This window comes from Mirounga leonina, unplaced genomic scaffold (genome assembly GCF_011800145.1).
Source record: "Mirounga leonina isolate KUSES-001 unplaced genomic scaffold, KU_Mleo_1.0 Mir_176, whole genome shotgun sequence".
In the NCBI taxonomy this organism is placed as follows: Eukaryota; Metazoa; Chordata; class Mammalia; order Carnivora; family Phocidae; genus Mirounga; species Mirounga leonina.
The window spans coordinates 12,962,669-12,978,037 of record NW_023270454.1 but is presented as its reverse complement, the minus strand read 5'-3'; the positions used below and the strand labels follow the sequence as shown (position 1 = coordinate 12,978,037).

The 15,369-nt window shown below is 35.6% G+C and overlaps 1 protein-coding gene across 2 annotated transcripts in view; it reads right to left on the bottom strand.

Annotated features, from left to right (window-relative positions):
* The window catches only part of FBXO8 (F-box protein 8), a 47,673-nt gene extending 32,533 nt beyond the window's left edge, over nt 1-15,140 (bottom strand). For both annotated transcript variants that reach the window (XM_035022692.1, XM_035022693.1), the window contains exon 1: nt 15,019-15,140. The gene's annotated coding sequence lies outside the window, so the exon portion shown is untranslated. The remainder of the gene's footprint in view (nt 1-15,018) is intronic.
* Nucleotides 15,141-15,369: the final 229 nt, after the last annotated feature.

Here is a 15,369-nt window from a genome sequence, read left to right as displayed (position 1 = left end):
GGCATTTTCTCTCTAAAGAACCATCACACTTCGGTTCTTGCCACTTAGGATGCTGCACAGCACTTGAGCAGTGAGTGTGGGGCCATTTTAAACAGTGAAATCGTCAACAAAAAAGCACAAACATGTAAAAAATGTGCCACGAAATAGATTACCAAAAAATACCAAGCTGGACACTTGTTCACTACCTGAGAGCTAAAACAAGAGAGCAGAACATTGCCTTATTTGACCTTACGTGGGAAGAGCATGTCAGCGACACAAATTTTCTGCAGGTCTGTACATGTCTGAGAATGACTGTGAAAGTGCCAAAAGTGTTGATTTGGGGGATAAACATAAATTTTAGTGAGCAGAAGACTTCACAAATACAAAATCTGCAAATAAGAAAGATCGACTGTAATTAATACAATTTAAAATGCCCGATGCCTTTTCCTCCAAATTTGAATTTATTTTGCTTAAAGTTTATCATGTTCAGAGGATTTATAAAATTCTAAGGACCTTTCAAATGAAAGCAAAGATATTTTCTCTTGTTCTCCAAAGTTAGAAACAGTGCTTCACTATTTCTCAGCTGATGGAAATAATTAAAATTTCATAATTCTGTAGGTTACAGAGGAGAAATTATTCCAACAAAAATTCCATATAAGATTTCAAAGTTGAAACTCCTCCCTCCAGAGGAGAGAAAAAATTATGGGGGGAAAAAAAAAACAAGGCAATTAGGATGCTATATTTTCTTATTTTTCAGAATGATAATGATTGATAATTATAAACAAAGACTTAGATACTATTTGTAAGTTTAAATTTACATTTTATGGAGAATGAGTAATGCAAAATAAAATAAATCTCAGAACTCCTTTTTAAGTTGGATGAAGAATCTCAAAGCAATGGCCAAACATGCAAATGAATATTATTCAAGAATTTCTATTTTCCTGGAATTATGCAAACATACCTATCAATTTAATTAATTTCGATAATTTTCATACAGTAGTCAAGTAATGCTCCCTATGTCTCAGAGCTATTACATTCTGTTTTTGTGTAAGGGCCAAATATTTATGTTCAATTCTGTACTGCTTGCACAAGTACTCATGTATTTAAGTGCGTGTATATGCAAATGTCTCACATGGATAGAAGACTCAAAAGCCTGGCACTCCTGGTTATGGGATGGGTAACTCAACTGAACAGCTCTGAACAGTGGCAGTGTGGATAAATATGTCACATTAGGTGAACAAGACAGCTATTACTTTAATCTCATGCATAAGGAATTTCGTATTTTTGTTTATTATCTTACATTTCAAATTTAACATTGTGTTCCTAAAGTCTTATGCTACCATGGAACAGTAGCTAGGATAACATAAATGGAAATTAACATGACTTTAGGAAGATTCCAGCACTTTTCAAAAATAAACAGTCTTGGAAAAATATCAATAAGAATGAATAAATCTTCTTGCTTAGCTAAAGGTCCATTTATGGAACAAACAGCCACTATCACCTCTAAATGATCTGCCTCACCTCTACCTGACAATATTTTAGGCCTGTTACATCCAGGACTATTATGCATATACGCTGCTTTTCCTTCTGAAAAAGCTCTTTTAGTATTACATAGCTTGATTTTAATAGTCTTAAACTATAAAATTATTTTGATTCATGCTAACATGATTTCAGGAATAGGTCTTAATCCAGGACCAGGATAAATATATATAGTACGGTACCATCTCATTAACATGATTTGTGAGATATCAATTAGATAGTACTAAGTAAAAGAAATATTCTAACTTGGTTTTGGGCAAATCTTTTATAGTCAACTCCTAACTTCTTGTTAAAATTTTAAGATTGAGCACATATATATATATATATATATATATATATATATATATATATATATATATATATATTTAAGATTTTATTTATCTGAGAGAGCGAATGGGAGACAGAGAGCATGAGAGGGGAAGGGTCAGAGGGAGAAGCAGACCCCCCGCCAAGCAGGGAGCCCCATGCGGGACTCGATCCCGGGACTCCAGAATCATGACCTGAGCCGAAGGCAGTCGCTTAACCAACTGAGCCACCCAGGCGCCCCGAGCACATATATTTAATCATCTTTCCTTCTTACTACAATGAGAGAAAAGAAATTTTAAAAAAGGGAAAACTTGGGACGCCTGGGTGGCTCAGTCGTTAAGCATCTGCCTTCGGCTCAGGTCATGATCTCAGGGTCCTGGGATCGAGTCCCGCATCGGGCTCCTTGCTCAGTGAGGAGCCTGCTTCTCCCTCTCCCTCTGCTGCTCCCCCTGCTTGTGCTCTCTCTCTCTCTCTGACAAATAAATAAAAATCTTAAAAAAAAAAAAAAGGGAAAACTTAAGCCTAAAAGAGAGGGAAAATAGGCTGGTGAGTGGACAAAACATTTCAACAGATTTCTGTAACATGAAAGTGGAAGGAGTAGTGGTTACTAATGAAGCCAAGAAGAGGAAGGAGAAAGTATGGAATAGTGCAGAGAGTTAAGCAGAAACTTATGTACCTTGCAGAACCCTCAGAAAGCTTTTGGGGTTCGAAAACAAGAGTGTAAGTATGGGAATAATTGAGCGTAAAATGAGAAACAAAAATCAAGGGATTACTGGGTCACTGCTTCCATCTTTACACAATAATGAAAAAGATTAGCCCTTTTACAATCTTTATGAAAATTAAATAAAATAGTATGGGACAACAGACCATAAGCTATCCCTCAACACACATGCATCAAGTGTCTAGAATGATTAGGCATATACTCTAACCCCTTTCTCTCATCCAGGTTGAATGAAGAAGGGTTTCCTCTAAAGAAATTGAACCCTAGAGAAAAGACTCCCAACTCTCCTTCTCTTCTAACATTTATAAGTGGCCCAGCATAATTGCTATCAAACCAACCATCCCAGAGCAAGGGCCACCAGCTCTATACAGGTGCATGTACCTACAAATCAACATGTTATCGTCTCAAAGATCCAATGTTCAATCAGTAAAGTGTGGCTGAAGCATTTGCACAATGATTGCTTGGCTTATTTTTTTGCTGATTTCATCCAGTCACTCTTTGGCAAAAGTTAACAAGTTAATTTTAATCTTGATCTAATAAACAAAATCATAAACTCTACATATTACATATTTTTGAGAGTTTGCTTAGAGAAGGAACCAACTGAAGCTTTGTAACATATAAATATGGCAGAAAGATACATCCTTCTCCCAACTTTAATCTTTCCAGTCTACTTGGGACCCCCTCAAGGGCTACCAAGAAAATACTAAGACAGTGCTTCTTAAATGCAGATTACGAATGTCCAGTGAGCTGAAGAAAATCAAAATAAAACAAAACAAAATCAAAATAAAACAAAACAAAAGCTTTTTTTGTGAAAAAGCTCCTACTGGGGGGCGCCTGGGTGGCTCAGTTGGTTAAGCGACTGCCTTCGGCTCAGGTCATGATCCTGGAGTCCCAGGATCGAGTCCCGCATCAGGCTCCCTGCTCAGCAGGGAGTCTGCTTCTGCCTCTGACCCTCCTCCCTCTCATGCTCTCTGTCTCTCATTCTCTCTCTCAAATAAAAAAAAATAAAATCTTTAAAAAAAAAAAAGCTCCTACTGGTCAAATCTAGGACAATTTGAGCATCAAAATAAAAATAAGGACAGTAATAGATTATAATCCATCAAAAAAAAAAAAAAAAAAGGGGGCGCCTGGGTGGCTCAGTTGGTTAAGCGACTGCCTTCAGCTCAGGTCATGATCCTGGAGTCCCTGGATCGAGTCCCGCATCGGGCTCCCTGCTCGGCAGGGAGTCTGCTTTGCCCTCTGACCCTATCCCCTCTCATGTGTTCTCCCTCATTCTCTCTATCTCAAATAAATAAATAAAATCTTTAAAAAAAAAAAAAAAGGATCCATGAGTTCACCCTGATGATCAATAAATACATAAAGGAGAAAAGAAAGGTCTCCTTTACAGTAAAATGTCAACTAATAAATGTAAAAGGAATAATGGGTTAGAAGAATCATTTTATAATCGTTGTGGGAAAAATAATTCTGGCAAAAATTATGAGTGGATGCTGGATCTGGAATCTGACAAAGAATGGAATATTTACAGCATCTCCAAGTATCTTCTCACATACTACTCATTGATTACCAAAATTATGAAGATAGTTTTTAACCAAATGATCAAAATTAACATTTACCAGTAAGAGACAAATGGACTACATGTGCCTCTGGCCACGATACCCTGAGAAGGGCACATCATCAATTATGCAGTATTCCAGCCAAACATGTGTAAGCTGAATCTAAACATGAGGCCTAATCAGAGGAATGAACCCAAATGGAGTGTGTAAAATGACAGAATTTATCTTCAAAAATGCTGTGAAGCCAAAGAAAAACTGAGGAAAAGTTCAAGGACATTTTTGGGATAATTGAAAACTAGACCTATGGGATGAAGATTGGATAAAATATTGTATCAATGTTAAATTTCCTGAATTTGATAACTGTACAGTGGCTGTATCGCAGTATATTCTTGTTCTTAGGAAACACACTGAAGTGTTAGGGCATAATATATGAACCTGGTCTCAAATGGTTCAGAAGAATAGTAACATCTATCTCTCTATAGAGAGAGTGATGAAGCAATGTTGGAAAAATTTTCAAATTGATGAATATGGGTAAAGAGTATATACTAGCTATTTTCATTATTCTTACAACTTTTCTGTAAACAGAAATCTGGTGTGGAATCCAGGCTTGTGAATTTGAAAAAATTTTTTGTTAGATGTGCACGCAGTTTCAAAACTACCACTTGAGGGTTTAGTGTAATACACACTGAAAACCATCACTAAGGAAATAAATGCCCAGCATTACGGCTTAAGAGAAGTAGGAGACTCCTATCAAAGAAAATATCAAAATAGCAAGAATTATTTTTGCCATTTTTGATCAAAATTTTTAAAGGATGGAGGAAATTTTTTTAAAGAAAGTTGGAAAAAAATACCCCTTTTAACTCTTTCTGTATTCATATTTAAGGCTTGGAATTCCTGGCTGTGTTCCCTCCTGTACATATTATGTATATAATATCTAATAAAAGATATTAATAATATTGTTTTTGTACTATAAACCACCATTTAATACTTTCTCTGTGCTAAGCACTCCATTAAAGCTTTATATGTGATCTCATTTTAATCCTCACAACAACCCTAATAGGTAGAAATTATTATTCTAATTTTATACCTTAGGACACTGTGATCCAGAGAGGTTAAGCAACTTTGCCTGAGATCTCCTAGCTGGCAAATGTAAAATTTAGGATTCAAACTTAGGCCTGAGTCCAAAGACTTTATTCTTAACCACCAAATCTTATGCCCAGAAAGAACTGTTAGAGCCCACAGATGGCAAAGGCAATCTACCATCTGTTTCTTCATCACTGGCTCTCATCTCTTCTGTCACTGTTTATTACCTCCATTGTTATCCCCAGCTGCAGCTTCTCTTCTCATAGGCTCTGATGTGAAAAAAGATCTGGCTCAAACTCGAACACAGAATCTGATTGACATATAGTCTGTGGTCTTCATTTTCCTCATCAGTAAAATAATGGATAGTTTTTCTTTAAAGATTGATTTATTTGTGTTGGGGGGGGCCGGGGGGGAGAGAGAATCTCAAGCAGGCTCCATGCCCAGCACAGAGGCCCACACGGGGTGGATCTCATGACTCATGATATCATGACCTGAGTCAAAACCAAGAGTTGGATGCTTAACCGACTGAGCCATCCAGGTGTCCCAATAATGGATAATTCTTATCCCATGGGACTTAGAGTGTATAACATTTAGAGAACCTAGCCCACAGCAGGTAATTTATAATAACAGGTAGTTTTGTATTCATCTCTCAACCTCTTTAAATGATAATCTTATGTTGCTTTTTCCATTTCAGAGTACAGCCAATTATTTTGGATTTAATTACCTGAGTCGTTATAGTCTTGCTTCTAAATTTCATTAATTGAAGATCTGTGAAATTTGGGGAGAGGCCATTTACCTTTGCTAATAGAAAAAATTAGTAAATATACAAAGTAAGAAGCAGCAGCTAACTTGGCCTACATTTACATACTATATATAAAAAAAAAAAGTTTGGCAAGTAAGGTCAAGTACTTAGTCATCAGTCAGTGATAAAAGAGATACCTTTTTGTCTTAAGTCCTAGTACTTAAGTACTACCATCATCTTCATCACAATCATTTCTAGAAATGAAAACGTCAAGACTTCATGGGAAGATTCAACATGTCAAAGTTCCTTTTGGCAGTATCACAAAATAAATCTGTCAATAAGAGGAAATTTCTACTATAGATCTTTACAACAACAGTAATTTAAATTTTAAAGTGCTTTGTGAATAGCATGTTAATTTTTTAGATCTTTAAAATCAATGTTACAATTGTTGAGATTCATATTTTAAGCATATTAATTATAGAATACTAATATTTACTCAAACATGTTCATTAAGACAATCCTTTTGGAACTCACCGATCATATTGTGCTTTTAAGTTTTTTAATTTATTAAAAGAAATAAAAATTTTAAAAATGTATATACACACAGACTTTGTTTTATTGTGTTTTGCTTTACTATACTTCACAGATAGTGAGTTTAACAAATTGAAGGTTTGAGGCAAACTTGCATCAAGCAAGTGTATCAGTGCCATTTTCCCAACAGTATTTGTCACTTTGTGTCACATTTTGGTAATTCTCCCAATACAAACTTTTTCATTACCGTATTTGTGATGGTGGTCTGTGATCAGTGATCATGACTCACCAAAAGCTCAGGTGATGGTTAGCATCTTTAAGCAATAAAGTATTTTCTAATTAAGGCATGTACACTTTTTAGATATAATACTATTGCACACTAATAGAGTATAGAGTAATCAACTTTTTTATGCATTGGGAAACCAAAAAATTCATTTGATTTGCTTTACTGTGATACTCAGTTTATTGTGACGGTCTGGAACCAAACCCTCAATATCTCCTAGGTATGCCTGTATAGAGGTAGTCCTTGCTTTGTACAGTATTGTGCTAACTATTAATAGTGACCATGAGACCATGCAAGGCAAGGCCACACCTCTAATATGCTCATTTCAGTTAACATAGTAACATGCAAAGTAAAAATTGACTATAAGTACTAAGACGAGGAATTGATTCCACACAATAGGCTACATGGATAAATCCGTACCAAACAGTGCCTTAGATCTATAAAGTGCTCAGTAAATGTTTGTTGAGTGAACAAATGGATGAATGATGAACAATGATAAAAAAAAACTGATTTAGATGAACCTCGATCTAAACTTCATATATCTTTTAAAAATTAAATGAAATTGCATCATGGCCTTAAATGTAAAGCATACAATTGTAAAACCTTTTCTAATTTTTTCTAAAATTCATAGAAGGAAATTTTAAGGATCTAGGACTGGGCAAAGAGTTCTCATACTTGACATCAAAAACATAATCCATAAAAGTAAAAACTGACAAGGTGTACCTCTATAATCAAAAACTTTCTCTTTGAAAAACCATGTGAAGATGAAAACACAAACTATGTACAGACTGATAGAAAATATCTGAAAGCCTCATATCTGACAAAGGACTGGTATCTAGCTTACATAAACAACTCTCAAAAATCAAGTAAAGAAATCAAAAATTTCAATTAAAAAGGGGACAAAAGACATGAACAGATATTTCACCAAAGAGGATATAATAAATGGCACATAAGCATGTGGTAACATGTTCACCATCATTACCCAGGAGGGAAGTGGGTCTAATCATAAAAAGGTAGCATGAGGGATCCCTATGGTGTCTAAGCTGTTCAGTATCTTGAGTGTGGTGCCAGATATGTGAACCTGTGCAGAATTTCATACACCCATTTACACATGGGAGTAAAAATACAACTGGGGGAATATGAATAAAGAAGATGAACTGTATTAATGTCAATGTCTGAGTTGTGAGAGTACATTACAGTTTTGCAAAATGTTACCATCCATGGAAACTAGGTAGAGTACAAGAGATCTCTCTGTATTTCTTGAAACTGCATGTTCATCCACAATAACCTCAAGAAAGGGGGAACAAAATTGTACACTTAAAATGGGGGAATTTTATGGTATGGGAATCATACCTGAATAAACTGCTTTAAAAAAAGAATCAGGGGTGCCTGGGTGGCTCAGTCGGTTGAGCGCTGACTCTTGATTTCAGCTCAGGTCATGATCTCAGGGTCCTGAGAGCCAGGTAGGGCTCTGCGGCTCAGCTGGGAGTCTACTTAAGGTTCTCTCTCCCTTTCCCTCCGCCCCTTCCCCTGCTCATGCTCTCTCTCTAAAATAAACAAATCTTTAAAAAATTTTTAAAAATTAAAAAATTAAAAGAAATAAAAACCTAGGAATCCTCTCTGACTTCATGGAATTTACCATATAGGTCAAAAGAAGACATGATCAAGGAATACAAATCCTTAAGGATACAAATCCTATGTTTTAACTATTTACATAGGCTGTATCAATAATTGGGTAAAGGTATAAATGCTAAAGAATTGGTATTTGTGTGCCTTCCCCTTGATCTCATAAAAATGTAAATGCAAAATACATTAAAAATTCATATAGTTACCTCATTAAAAATCAAAGTACATAAACTAATGTAAATTTGGATTGCTAAAATAATCATTTCTAACACATAGAAATGATTTTATTTATTAAAAATATTTTAAAAATCAGAGTTTGTTTAAATCTCCTAAAGTCTTATATATCCTGGTTTCTATTAAAATAACAGCAACATTAATAATAATAACTTCTATTGTGTATCGATGTAATAAGTATTTGGAAGAGTCTATTTTTAAAAATAGGTATTCAGGCCTCTTTGACTTTTAAAATTTATTTCTAGTTTCATTATGCTGAGATTAGGGAATGTAGGCTATATGATGTCTGCTTGAGAAAATTGTGTAAGTTTTCTTGACACTGCTACTCTGGAGGGGGAATTTAAAGTTACAGCTCCAATTATGCCATATGCTATGTGACCTTAGATAGTTCACGCAAGGTCTGTGAGCTTCTGATTCCTATAAAATGGGGGGAAATTACTCCTGTCTATTTTACAAGATTGCTGTAAGTCTTAACTGAGATAACATATCTAAAAGCATCTTTTATTTTTTTTTAATTTTTTTTTTTTTAAGATTTTATTTATTTGCGAGAGAGAATGAGAGACAGAGAGCATGAGAGGGAGGAGGGTCAGAGGGAGAAGCAGACTCCCTGCTGAGCAGGGAGCCTGATGCGGGACTCGATCCTGGGACTCCGGGATCATGACCTGAGCTGAAGGCAGTCGCTTAACCAACTGAGCCACCCAGGCGCCCCTAAAAGCATCTTTTAATTAGTAAAGCAGTATGTAGGTCCTGACTCAACTTTTTTTCCTAATGCCAAAATCCAAGAAACAGCAATACTTTTCTGACATGATTTTGGAGGTAGTATTTTCATTTTTAAAAAGTGAAATACAATTTTAGACAAAATTAATCTGAGGGTATAACATAGCACAATGATACTTCCACCTAAAATCAGTGTAAATTAATCAACTATACTAGTTACCAATTTATTAAAGTTTATAAGAACCATAACACTTTTTTTTTTTGAAGATTTTATTTATTTATTTGACAGAGAGAGACACAGCGAGAGAGGGAACACAAGCAGGGGGAGTGGGAGATGGAGAAGCAGGCTTCCCGCCAAGCAGGGAGCCCGATGCGAGGCTGGATCCCAGGACCCTGGGATCATGACCTGAGCAGAAGGCAGATGCTTAACGACTGAGCCACATAGGCGCCCCAGAACCATAACACTTTTTTAACCAGTAGATGGCTATGTTTCTAAAATAGATAGTACTTTTGACTGTATTTGTAATGTCTTGTTCTCTTTTCAAGAGTAGAGTATTTCCACAAAAACATGAGATAGGATTTATTAATAGCTGTTGGTATATCTAGTATAAAGCTTATCTGTAAACTGTGAAGCAACTTTAATCAAAATGTCTCTAGGTAACAAATTAAACATCAAATAAAATACTATTCTATAAGAAAAAGGTAACTGCACTAGTGCTTTTAGTAATTCCATGGCACCAAGCATTCAAAAAGCACATGCTGTGGAGATGACTCTACGTAATAAAGAATGGTTTACATACCACTTAAGTAGAAAATACACTTGGAAGATGGGAAAAATAGAAATGAGTCTGAGGGATCAAAAAAGCATTCTTGTTTAAATACTTTTGTTTGAAGCAAACCACTTCCGTAAGTCTCTTCCTGAGCAAACACTGTTAAATCACTGGTATGGGAGGACTGGCAAATAATTATCTAATTAAAATAACTCATTACAAAAAATTAGTTTTCTTCAGTAATTCCTAAACATCTGAAGAGTGGAATTTAGAAATAAGAAATTTCTTATCTCAGATAAAGATCTAAAATGTGTGCCAGAAGTGTTATGTCTAAAATGCTAATTTTATTAAGACTTAAAGATAAGAAAATTCACTTACTTTTATCTTTTTAGAGATTTTCAATATTTTTCAATTAGAAAGTAACAACTAGATTGATTATTTTAGGTTCTAAAAATCTTTAAATGATGTGATATTACTCAGTGACATAAGAACATGAGAAATTCTGTGAGAAAATATTTTCCACAATACATTTAGAATCAAATGGGCAGTCCAGCATTTATTTCTCTACTTCCAAAAGAATAGACCACCAAAGTAGTTTAGAACACACTAGGTGGAGAAATTTAAAAAAAGAGTAAAAAAGGGAAAAGAAAAAAACATGATAACCAATCACACCCCTAAAACTGAATGGCAACAATTGTAGAGAAAGAAGGAAGGATAAGCCCACAAGGAGGTCTTTCTAAGGAGAAAAGGGAAATAGCTAAGTACTAAGAGGTCACAAGGTACATTAAACACATAAAAAAAACCCCACTCATTAAATTTAAAGATCTGGTCCTTCAAGAACAGTTTGTGTTACTAAAAAGCATACCATTTGTACTTTTTTTTTTTAATTCAAAAAGATTTACAATATTACTTTCTGAAGTTTTTTTCCAGTTCTTTAATTTGATTCTATAATGAGTGTTACCAAATGGAATTTAAACAAATGCAAAAATTAAAATGTGTCATTTAAATGTAATCAAATAAGCTGAGAATTTTAGTCTTATTTATTTTGCGGGGGCTTGTTTTGCAACAAATGCCCCCACTGTTTTAATCTTTAAATAAATTTATCATACTTCTCACCTGCTTTAACTTTTAAAGTAAAAACGATTATACTTCTTACCAGCATTATTGTTACTTACACTGGTTCTTACTTAATTGCACTATTTACTCAAACCCCTGGTAATCAACAACTGCCACGGCAGCGTATCTCAACCCACCTCCTTGGGGCACACCACACTCCATGCTCACTAAAGAAAATGGCCATCCCTATGAGAGTTGAGGAATTAAAAAACAAAGCAAAACAAAAACTATAATTCTCACTGAATAGCTTTTAGACAAATAAAACAAGATATTAAAATATTGAGGGAGACCTGAATATAAGGAAAGTCAGAAATGAGATGAGAAAATATCTAGTAATGAAAAGAGACAGACACAAAACCTAGATTTGATTCAGGTTCCTTCTCTTTATTAACTGTATTGAAAAAGTCACTTAAATTTCTATGTCTTGGTTTCCTCACCTGTAAAACAAGGGTTTTGAACCTAACAATCAATCCCTAAGGTCTCTCTTTTTTTTTTTTTTAAAGATTTTATTTATTTATTTGACAGAGAGAGAGATAGCGAGAGCAGGAACACAAGCAGGGGGAGTGGGAGAGGGAGAAGCAGGCTTCCCACTGAGCAGAGAGCCTGATGCGGGGCTCGATCCCAGGACCCTGGGATCATGACCTGAGCCGAAGGCAGACGCTTAACGACTGAGCCACCCAGGCGCCTCCCCTAAGGTCTCTTTTAACTGTAAAGTTCTATGATTCTATAAAAATTAAATGAGAAAAAAAAATCCTAAAAATAAATAAATAAAATGAAGAGGTGATGGAGGGGTGTATGTGTGTGTATGTGTGTGTATAAGCATCTGTTCTTTCTGTCTCTTTTTCCCTATGTTCATGACTAAACCTAATTCCTAAACTTGAAACCACAGATAACTTTTATCATCTCTGTGTCACTAAAGTATTTGTCCCAAATACAATGTAAACTTATTCAAGTCAGGATGTTTTAGTTTTATTATAGAATATATACCAATAAATTTGTCAGAAAAACAAAATGAGAAAAAAAGACACAGGGAATACAAATTCCTAGAAGTAGATATATTTCATTAAAGTTGTTTTAAAATAGTAAAATAATTCAATGAGAAAGCAATGAGTTAGATGTATGTTTCACAGACTTCAGTATTAATGATTCTGATGCATTAATCACAGGCCAGAAAAAGGATTAACCTCCGTTTCCAAATCTGAATCAAAATGTAGAAAAAACAGTTGTATATAGCACTTGGATAAGTAGTAAACTAAAATCATAAGTTTGAATGACTAACTTCAATGCACTGTGATCAAAGAAGATAATCTCTAAGTAAATCAATGGTTTTATATTGTGAAAAGAGGAAAATGTCTTTTAATCTACACAAAAGCACAGTAAACACAAAAATTCCCTATTAAACTGATCATATATAATAAATTATAATGTGTGTTTTAGCTTATTTAGCAGTTATTATCATAAGGTATTGTGGATGGAAGTGTTTCAACTGTGTTATTTTCTCAAGCATCTGTTTAAAATTTTGCAACTATATAAGGGCCCAAAATCACATTCGTTAACTGGCTGTAACCTATAAATGAAATATGTAAACCTGACAGGGAATCTCAATTTAAAAGCCAAACTTATAATTTGAGAATTGACACATGCAGGCTGGTGTTAAGCACAAGTTATAAAAGATAAACCTGAATAATACTTTACTAACAGGTAAGGTTACAACATCTTTCAAACCTGGAAGAAGCATATGCAGTTTTACTGTAGATCACAGCAAAAATAGTGTCACAACAAGCCCTGAAAGCCTGTACCTTTAGTTTGTAAGGTTATGTGATTCCCTGACAAAAGCTATGCTGATGATGGACAGCCAGGGAATGCTGATTTAAGGTGGTACGTGCCACCTAAGAATAATGATGAAAACAGACATGAAAAACACGTCTATTCTAAGATATACCTCTTCCATCCTTACTTGATCTCACACCAACATAAAGACTGCCACTGACTTGCATTCTTTCTATACCAGAAAAGCATTATCTCTAGCTTTTCTAACCTCCTTCCTCCTTAAGAGCTATCTTTGCTCATGTTAATTTTGGTACAGTGTCAACCTTATAAAATGGCAATGGGTAAGGAATACACAATCTCCACTTGTGATATGCTTTGCTCATGTAGACCCTAAAAATACAAACATTCCTCTCATGCACATAATCCCTCATGAGGCATAATTTCCAAGGAAAATAGTAAACCCCTCTTCAGATAATTAGTAGGGGGAAAAAAAGACAAAAAAACAAAAACTTTCTTTCCAGGAGAGATAATGCTTGTACAAACTTATTTCTTTACAAGTTGGCATTGCTTCTTGTCTGACTACATTTCTCTTTGATGCATTTTTGATCAGTTATTCCTATCTAGTAACTCTTAAAAGTTATCAGCCAAGCTGGGTTAGGCAGTCTAGAGGATAGCCCCCAAAGACTTCTGGTTGGATTTACTACTCACTTCTAATACAATGGCAGTAGTGGTGAGATACCACTTCTGAGATTAGGTTATAAGAGACTATGGGCAGTCTTGGGTACTCTCTATTGCTCACCCTATGGGAAAGCAGCTACCACACTGTGTGAAAAGCCCATGTGTGGAGAACCTAGGCCTACCAACCACCATATGAGTGTACTTGGAAGCAGATCCTCCTACCCCTCAGTGAAGCCTTCAGATGAGATCACAGCTCCCAACTGTAGCTTGACTACAAACTCATGAAAGACCTTGGGTCAGAGGCTCTTTGCTAAGCTGTAACCAAATTTCTGACCCACAGAAACTGTGAGATAATAAACATTTGTTGGTTTAAGCTGCTAAATTTTGGATTAATTTGTTACCCAGCAATTGATAACTAACACAGTACCTCACACAAATTATCAAATTAACTGGCTAAAAATGGGAAGTTTCCTACTCAACTGGAAAAAGAGAATAAAATTTTTCCTTCATTCTCAGATCTGCTCAATTTTGTAAGCCATTTTCTTAGGGGGTAAAAACCCTCCTATCTCATAAATATGGTTACCATACTCCAAATATTAAAAGGACAAGGAAAGCAGAAATGAAAAACATAATTTAGCTTCACTTTGCAATAATAAAGATCATCATATACTGATTTGGAGAGAAACATCTAGGATCCTTGAAAATAAAAATCCAATTTGTTAAAATAAGTAGACTCAGTTATTAAATTACTAACTATATACAGAACCTAAAAATAAAAACAAAAAATTTCAATGAGGATTCGAATTTATGTAACTTCATCTAATATTTAATTGGAACACCCGACATAGAAGAGAGCAGAGACCAGTTACAAAGAAACAAACAAGAGACAAATTAAGAATTTGCCAAATTTCTAACACAAGTCTGATGGCTGAAGCACCTGGCAAAGCCATCATGTCCTTAAGTAAAAGTGTTTGCATTCATATTACTGAAAAGTAAGTAAAGAACTGAAAACTGCCTATGCATCAAGAAAACACTCCTTGAAAAGCAACACTTGGGCTAGAAAAGAGTAATCTTTGCCATTTCTCGTCTTTATTCCATAATGAGGCTAGGACACCACCTGGGGTCCCAAGTTAACCTATATACTCCATGGCCTAGAAACACAAGGAACACACCTACTCCCGCCTCCTGATACAGATTCCACATTTTAACAAGCCATTACAGCTGTCACTCAAAGTGCTCTGCACTGCCATTGGCCCCAAAGTCTTGCTGGTTGGCAAGTTTCTGCCAACTGGCAAACACGGGTTGTCTTTATTTTCGAGAAGAAAAGGGTATGCAGAGAAAAGAGGCAAGAGCTCTGAAATCTCTTGTACCTGAGCGACCTGCGATCCCCACCGCCGCCGCGACGAATCGGCCTCTGGGCGGGGGCTTTTAGTAAAAAAAAAAAAGGCTCAGCCAGGAACTGGTGCCCAGGCCATGGAGAAGCCGGTTCAAACTTTTACTTGTTCACGCCGGTGGAGGTATCAGCAGTGAGAATACCAGAAGCAGCACAGGATCCCTCTGAACTGAGCGCACGTCAAGCTGCAGCAGCCAGAGCTGCCGACTGTCCGACTTTTGACGTTTCCTATTGTTGCCGGAAGTGACGTTAGGGTTCTAAGCCTTAGAGAAGAAGCATTTTTATTTCCGGTGTTTACGATTCGCTAAGATTCCCTGTTTCTCACATA